The following is a 7,932-nucleotide window of genomic DNA, read 5'->3' on the forward strand; positions in this document are numbered from 1 at the left end:
GACATTCGCGAACACCGGATTGGTGTAAACCAGTGATGCTGAGCAACACCCCTGTGGTTCACCACCACCACCCAGCCCGCCTATTCGCCACTCCTCTCATCTCTGCCTGTCTGTTCCAGACGTTGGGGATGGCCGAGGCCAGCTCAAAATTGGGAAAGGGTAGCAGAGAACAAGAGGGCGGGGAATGCCTATGCTTTACGCTCCAAGGCTCCAGCTACCTGGCGGTGCAAGAGAGGAATGAACCCCAATCTGGGCAGCTCCAGGGAAGGGGGAGGTAGACAGACTCGGGAGGAGGGAACCGAGTCTGTCTAGATGCTGTGGGCCCTTCACAGAGGATTTCTCATTGGGATACTGCCAAGCTTCTCAACTCCCAAGGGATCGCCGGATCTCAGCTCCAGGCAGCAACTCCCTCCCATCTAGGAACACACAAGTTGCTACTCCATCTGAGGCTCCGTCTTTTCAGTCCTGGGCCTGAGTAGGATCTTTCTGGGAAACAACCGCAGAGACTGCTTTATGGGTGGTTTCATAGGTCCCCCTCTGCAGACACTTTGCTCTCTTCCATGTGTTTTGCTCTCTGCCCACGTCTTAGGACCTGTTCCTTTGGTTTCGTCCTAGCTGGTGGCCCTTGGTAGTCCTTGATCTCTTTCTAACGAAATATTTCCTCCTAATGCTCCAAGACCAGATGCCAAGGAAAGTGTCACTAGAAAGTAATTACTTTTCCTAAGTCTACTCACCCTTCTTATTTTTATTCTCAGTATAGAGTTGAAACTGTGCTATACTACTTCGGGCCCTCCTGTTTACATTTAAAAGCTGGGGGATTCAGCAGTGGGTATGTGGGGTAGAATTACAGAGGTTCAGGGCTAGGACTACCTCCTCCAACTTTCTGATCCTCTTTCCTCCACTCTTCAGAATTATGAAAATGTAAGTATGGGGGCCAGTGTTCAGGTTACGGTCTTTCCACTCAAGCTCTGTGGTCTCTGGTCTGTGTGTGTTTGTAGAGTTTGACAAAAGAGAATATTTCAAACATAGTGTGGTATAGATAGAATATATCTATCTAACCTTTGTTCCTGGCCTGGCCCAGAACTTCAAAACACCGTGGGAATTCTTGAGTGATAGGAGTGTCTTCGTGGATGTTTTTGCAATCTCGGCCAAAGGGCAGGGTAAGTGGGGTATGTGTATCTCCAAGAACTGACTTATGGTGGGCCCTCAGATAGCTTCATGATGTGGGCTGGTCACCAGAAGGACCAACCACCTGATTAGAGTTGGAACTTTAGGCCACAGGGGGAAGGAGGGCTGGATTTCGGGTTCAGTCAGGTGGCCAGTGATTTAATCGTGCCTATGTAAGAAATCCGCAGTGGAAACTCAGGGCTTCGTGGAGCTTCCTGGTCGGTCGGTAAACACATTGATTTTCTGGGAGGGTGATGTACCCTGAACCCATGGGAAGAGGGCATGGGAGCTGTGTGTCTAAGACCCTTCCAGACCTTGTCCTATGCGTATCCTTTATAATAAAACTATGACTCGAAGCGTAGCACTTTTAGTGTGTTCCGTTAGCTGTTCCAGTAAATATCAAACCTGAGGGGGTCATGAGAACCCCTGAATTTATAACTTGTCAGTCAGACATATGAGTGGCCCCTCAAGACTTGTAACTGGCATCTTATCTGTTGTGGACTGCACCTTTAAATCTGTGGAGTCTGATGCTAACTTCAGGTAGTTGGTGTCAAAGAATTGGTGTCAGAACAATGGTCACATGCGTCCCTACCTCTGATCCTATGCATCACACATAAAGAAGTTAAAAATGAAGGAGGCAGAGCCCACGAGTACACTATGGGTGAAAAAGCAGCATGCATTTGTGACATGTGCCTGCATTTAGATGGTTTTTAAAGTTCTCTGTAATTTCTTTTCTTATCAGAGCTCCCTCCACCTAGCATTCCTGTTGGGGGTACTGTATTTGTATTTGGGAAACTTCACATTGTGGCCTGTCAGGATACCTCTAAGCCCCATGCGCATCTCAAAGCAGGCACTTAACCGATTCACACCCGTGGATTTTTTTTTCAATCTCAGCCAAAGGGCAGGGTAAGTGGGGTGTGTGTATCTCCAAGAATGAAGATGATTATATCTGTTCTGATGACTCATTGGCCAGGATCATCCCTCGATTTTTTTCTGGGGTGCAATCGAAGTAAAAAACCTCATCACTCATATGGTCCTTTTGTTTCTGTCCCCTTTCTGAATCAATATTATGGGCTGTCTGTCTCCCGTAAGAAATATCAGGGTCCATTCAGATGTCATTTGACCTAAAATGTTGCTGCTTGGGGATAAAATTAGAGTGGATTTGTTATCCCTCCAGTCATGAATGAAAGAAAGGTATCGTCTTACGGCACAGCTGGACTCTTGGCACCCCCTGACACTCTCTGCCCCAATTTCAAAAGGGCAACCTTCAATGGGATCTCATCTATAAAATACTACCGAGTACCTGAGGCAGGGTTTCAGGGCCTTGCACCCTTCCATACAATTCCACCTTTCCATCTCCATCCCCCAACACATGCTTCCAAGTCAGGGTCAGGACTAGAATGAGATAAGGACACAGTTTAAGGAGGCGCTCACTCTCAGGTGCCTCATCGTAGTCCAAGCCCTAATCCACTTTGCCTGTACTCAAGCCACATTGGACTTTCCTGCTACTCCCCAACCCAACTGTACCCTGTGCTTTACTACTTCTGTGCCTTTCCCCACACTGTTGGCTCGATCTTCAGTGCTCTCACAATCCTTTCTCTGCCTATGGGAAACATATTCGTCCTTTTAGGTTCAGCTCAAATGCTAGGGTGTGTTTGAAGTTTTTCTGATACCCTCACCCTTACTCTTGGTACCTTGGTAGGAAGTAATTCCCCCGTCCTGTGTACTTACACAGTATTTTATTTGCCCCTATTTCAGCATTTGTTTCTTTATACCGTGGACTGGAGTCTTTTTTTATGAATAAGACAGAACTAGTGTTGAGGGACAGGTAGCATAGAAGACGAAACTTGGGCTCTGGAAGTGTGACTCAAACCCATCTGTCTCACTGCAACACCTGAGCCTTTTACTACTTATAATAGTAATTATTGTTAATATTAAGAGTTATTGGGTGCTTTATATGTACCAGATACTCTTCTAAGGGTTCTAAATGTTTAACTTATTTAATCCTCAAAACAAACGTATGGAATAGCTGCTGCTGTTTTCTCCATTCTGCATGGGAGGAAGCTGGGGCACAGACTGGTAAGGAACTTGGCCAAGCGCACTGAGTTGGTTAACAGAAGAGCTGGGATTCAGAGCTCTGTAGTTTGACTCTGGAGCTGGTGTGCATTACCGCTACGCTACGTCTACATCCCTCTAGTGCTGGTCATCACTAAAAGCTGCCATCCTCGCTGTCAGTATCTTCATCAGATTTTCTGTTCCTTACAGCTTGTGGCAAAGTACTTTATGACGTTAGCCCTGAGTGTTGTTAGACCCCCTGCCCCTTCTCGCATTCTCCCAGTGTATCAGCCTCCTCCAGTTTTTCCTTCCCTCCCAACGTAATGGCCAATCACGGTCCATCATTTTTATTACTCTCTTACCTTATCCTCTAGTGCCTGGCTCCGCTGTCCTGGCAAAATCCCCGCTCGTGATAAATCCCAAATATCCACCTCTTTCGACACCTGTGTTGCTTAGTGCAGTACACCGGGGGAAAGATAACTAAACCTTTCTAACTGTTGACACTATGAATTTATCTTTCTCAACTTCAGTGCAGCCCCCTGAATTGGAAGCAGATAACCTCTGATATCTTTATATTACGGACATTTCCTAAAGGTGCAGTTTCACACAATGACTCTCTGAATTGAAACCAGGCTTATCTATGAGCTCAAGTATTTAATGGACCTCTGAACCCCCTAGATCAGCGGTCCCCAACCTTTCTGGCACCAGGGACCGATGCTCCTACCGGAATCTAATGCCTGATGCTCCGAGGTGGAGCTGAGGCAATGGTGATTCTAGCGCTGGGGAGCGGCTGCAAATACAGATGAAGCTTTGCTCACTCGCCCACTGCTCTCCTCCTGCTGCGTGGCCCGGTTCCTCACAGGCCGCAGACCGGTACTATCCCGTGGCGGCCTGGGGGTTGGGAACCCCTGCCCTAGATAAGTAAAGGTCTGGGTTTTCTGCCTGAAACTGTCCTTTTCAGGCTAGAACAGAGACCAATCAGAGTTGTCAGACCTCTAGCAATCATTAGGCAAGGTGTTCAGAACCTACAGTTTTCCTTTCACGTGGAAGGAAAGAACATGAGTTCTGCCACTGGTTTTAAGAGGCAGGTGCTTACTGACAGACAAAAGTCAGGAACATTTATTCATCGAAGAGTTGTTCTGTGCCTGAACACACACATCATTTACGATTGCTCCATTTTCATATAACAAGGAACTTAGCTAAAACTAACTTAACAAGGAAATTTATTATCCACTGATTGAAGTACTGAGGCCTTGATGGTTGTTTGATTCAGCTAAGGACTCAGCTTTTTTCCATCTCCTTCTTCTGCCACTCACAGTATCAGCTTCCATCCTAAGGCTGGAAGCTTGATGGCTGCAACAATTCTAGGAGTTAAGCAAATTCCTGAGGAAGAAAAGGAGATCATCTTTCTCGATGGCCTTTTCTTATGAGTGAAGGCACTTCCTTCAGAAGTCCTTCTGCGGTCTTCTTCTAAGGTCTCATTGAGCAGAGTTAGATCACCTCCCCTTCCTGAACCAGAGAGTACCAAGGGGATGGATTACCCATAGACCAGGAAGATGACCCCTGGAACTGGGATCATCCTCCCTGTGGTACAGGACCACGAGGAGGAGGGAGACACGCTCATGCAAAAATGAAATTTCTTCAGTAAGTGTTGGTTATGGCAAGCAAAAGACAGTATACAAAGCACTGAGGAGCACGGTGGCAATGTCTTAGCAGTTATGACCTCTGAAAGCCACCATGGAGCTCTCATCTACTCTTTCCTACTTACCCCAGCCTAACCCATAGTATAACAAGCTCACAGTTTTAAAAGGAACTAGAAAGACCTGATACATGCAGGCATTTCAGTATATCAGATAGTTTCTCATTTAGTGTGCACAAGAATCCTGTGAGGTCATTATGACCAGCTCCCTTTGAGGGATGAAGTAACTGAGTTACAAAAACATGAAGTACCTTTTCCGAAGTGACACAAATAGTGGCAAAGTCTCTACTCAGCCTGGACTGCCTGGCTCTGAAGTCCGGCCAAGTCCCGGAATAGAGCCCAGAGGAGAAAGTCCCAACTGTACCTTCTAGAACGCGCTTCCGGGGCTCAGAAACTAGTTACTCTAGTCTAAGCAAGCACCTAGTAGTATAGTGGACGGCCTCTTGATGGTGGTGGTGGTGACAGAGATGTCTTCCTTCTTCTTGGGTTAAGTCGCAGTTGCTCAAACCTCACAAGGAATGTTGATTCAGGAAGTCTGAATTCTAATCTGCACTCCAAGTTAAATATTTGGAGGCTGAGATGCCAAGTTCAGGGAGCCACGTAAATTTTCTATGCCTGGGAGGGAAAAGACCTAAAATGTATGGAACAGCTAGGTTTCCAAGGACAACTCTATTCCCAGATCTGAAGTTCAGCTGAAAAGAAGAGGACCAAAGCTGTTCACTGGTCTTTAACCACCCAGTTAAAATCCAGAGGCCAGGCTTCCAGTTTCAGTTCTGGAACTCATCCTTCCTGTACTTATAACCAGAAAGGAAGCTGAACAAACTGAAAATCAGTGACTTACCTCAGACCCTTCAGAGACCTGAGGTCACAGGGCAAATGACCACCACTTATTCTAGAGAAAAGACAAATCCGGCGAGTCACAGCCTCTGTCTCCGTACATAGAGCAGAAAAGGCTAGAGACATAAAGAGGTGAGAAGACTTAAACGGTAGTTTTGACAAATTACTGGAGACTGTGGAATAGTATGAGAGCGGGAAACCCCACGTGCAGTCTTAAGAGGTTTAGTGGGCTTTAGATCCAGGAACTCCAGCAGGTTCTCACAGTGAAGATCCCAGAAAGATCCCCTCATGGCTCTGGCAGTGGGAGGGGAATTGTGCTCTTGTGAAATACACCCAGAGCCTTCTCCATGAGAAAGGCCTACTCTACAGTGGAAAAAACTTTTTCCCAGAGCCTTATCCCAGCCCACTCTAGTCTTCCATTTATACATAAGGGGGAGAGAGAAGCTACAAAACACTCGTGAAGGTCACAGCCTAGGAACACGGGCCCACAGAACCCTGGAATTTAATTGGAAGAATACAGAACACGTCTCCACACGTTTTTCACCTTGTCACAAGCCTGCAGTAGAACAGGAGTGGAGTACAGCTCAAAGAGTTGCAACATGCGGACTCTCTCTGCAAAGAGTAATTAGGGAAGCCCCAAGGTAAGAGGGGAGACAAAAATAAGGACACTAGAACTTGAAGACTCTGGCACCTACACCTACAGTAAACATTACACACGACAGAAAACCTCTCGCTAAGGGTCTATTTACCTCCGTTCGCATTACCCAACATATGTCCAGCTTTCAACAAAAAAGTATAAGGCATGCTAAAAGACAAGAAAAAGCAGTTTGAGAATACAAAGCAAACATCAGAACCAGATGCAGATGTAATGCAGATTTGGCCATTATCAGGGAATTTAAAATATGTGTGATTAATATGTTAACAGCGCTGATAGATAAACTGGACAGGTATGTATGGCAAGGGGCTGAGACCCAGGCTGGTTCTTATCCCTGCCCCATTGCCACACTGCCAAACCTCATGAGAGCTTGGAAGTGACCGCAGAAGACTTGACGGAGCAGAGGAAGAGGAACCAGGACCGACCCTAACTGACGCCTGACACTTGGCCGTGGGACCAGACAGAGACCATCGTGTGACCCGGTGCGGGTCCTGACAGGGCCAGGCCCTCTTTCTTGGACAACTGTGGGGACCACAAAATGACAACAGACGTTACCATTTCGAGTGAGGAAAAAAAGCAGTGTGGCAGAAAGAATGAATCTGGGTGCAGAGCAGTGGATTCTTCCCTAGGGTTAGAGATCTAGGTGTGCCTTTAGAAGAGGGGCAGCGGTGAGGCCTCCACAGCAGCCCCCTCCCACTTCTCTCCCCGCCATGGCCCCGTGAACTAAGAAAGAACTTGGGCGGTGGGTAGGACCTCCGGGTGGTCTGGCCTTAGATCGCCTCTCCCCTCCCAGCCTGCATCCTCACAGCCCCTCTCCCATCAGCGGCCAGGACGGATGGCGGGCGGGATGGGGGAGGGGGAGGAGGCGGATACTAAGCAGTCGAGGGACCCCGTGCGCGCGCGCGCGCACACATCTCTCACCGAGGGCCGGTCTGTATCCATCCGCTGCTGCTTCCAGCGTGGCTCCATCCGACCTCCGAATCCTGCTCGCATCGCCCCGCCCCTCGCCCGCGAGACCCATAGGGTCTATGGCATAGACCGCAGAGCCGGAAGCGTGGGAGGGGTCGCCCGCTGGGGGGCCGCGGAGGTCCAGCGAGGCGGGAGGGCGTTAACCCGTGCCTGGCGCGGGGGCTCCCCTGGGCCCCGGCCCCGCCCCCTCCAGGTCGGAACTACGGTGGGCCTGGAAGCAGGCGTCGAGCCCATTCGTGCCGTATCCCTCCGCCTCCTTCCCGACACCCTCGTCGCCAGCGGTTCGTGCCGCGTCCTGCGCAGCCCCTGCTCGGCCTCGCACCTCACGCGGGGGCCGGGACGCCTCTCTGTAGTTCGGTGCGCACGGAAGGCGGTGGGAATCCGAGCGAGGAGCTCCGAGCGGAGGGGAGGCCGACCACCGGGGCCCTGAGCCTGCACAGGCAAGAGGGGCTGTGGTGGCGGCGGGGGTGCTCCCTCACTCGGTCAGCTTGCAGCCTGGCGAGGAGGAGGCGACCCGGTCGGAACCGGTCCCTGAGAGGTGCGCAGCGCC

At 49.3% G+C, this 7,932-nt stretch overlaps 1 protein-coding gene and 1 long non-coding RNA gene across 3 annotated transcripts in view; one reads left to right on the forward strand and one right to left on the reverse strand.

The window, feature by feature from the left end:
* Positions 1-4,314: 4,314 nt before the first annotated feature.
* LOC112479666 lies at positions 4,315-7,849 on the reverse strand. Of its 2 annotated transcripts, none has more exons than XR_003046288.1 (2): positions 7,335-7,849; positions 4,315-5,536 (listed from the first exon to the last, which is right to left on the reverse strand). It is a non-coding gene; the product is annotated as an uncharacterized LOC112479666 (long non-coding RNA). The 2 variants fall into 2 exon arrangements; XR_003046289.1 differs by lacking the exon at positions 7,335-7,849 and adding an exon at positions 5,763-7,326.
* BHLHB9 (basic helix-loop-helix family member b9) overlaps positions 7,781-7,932 on the forward strand; it is a 6,258-nt gene continuing 6,106 nt past the window's right edge. The window contains exon 1 of the mRNA XM_025046720.1: positions 7,781-7,920. The gene's annotated coding sequence lies outside the window, so the exon portion shown is untranslated. The remainder of the gene's footprint in view (positions 7,921-7,932) is intronic.

This window comes from Pteropus alecto, unplaced genomic scaffold (assembly GCF_000325575.1).
Source record: "Pteropus alecto unplaced genomic scaffold, ASM32557v1 scaffold151, whole genome shotgun sequence".
NCBI classification, from domain to species: domain Eukaryota; kingdom Metazoa; phylum Chordata; class Mammalia; order Chiroptera; family Pteropodidae; genus Pteropus; species Pteropus alecto.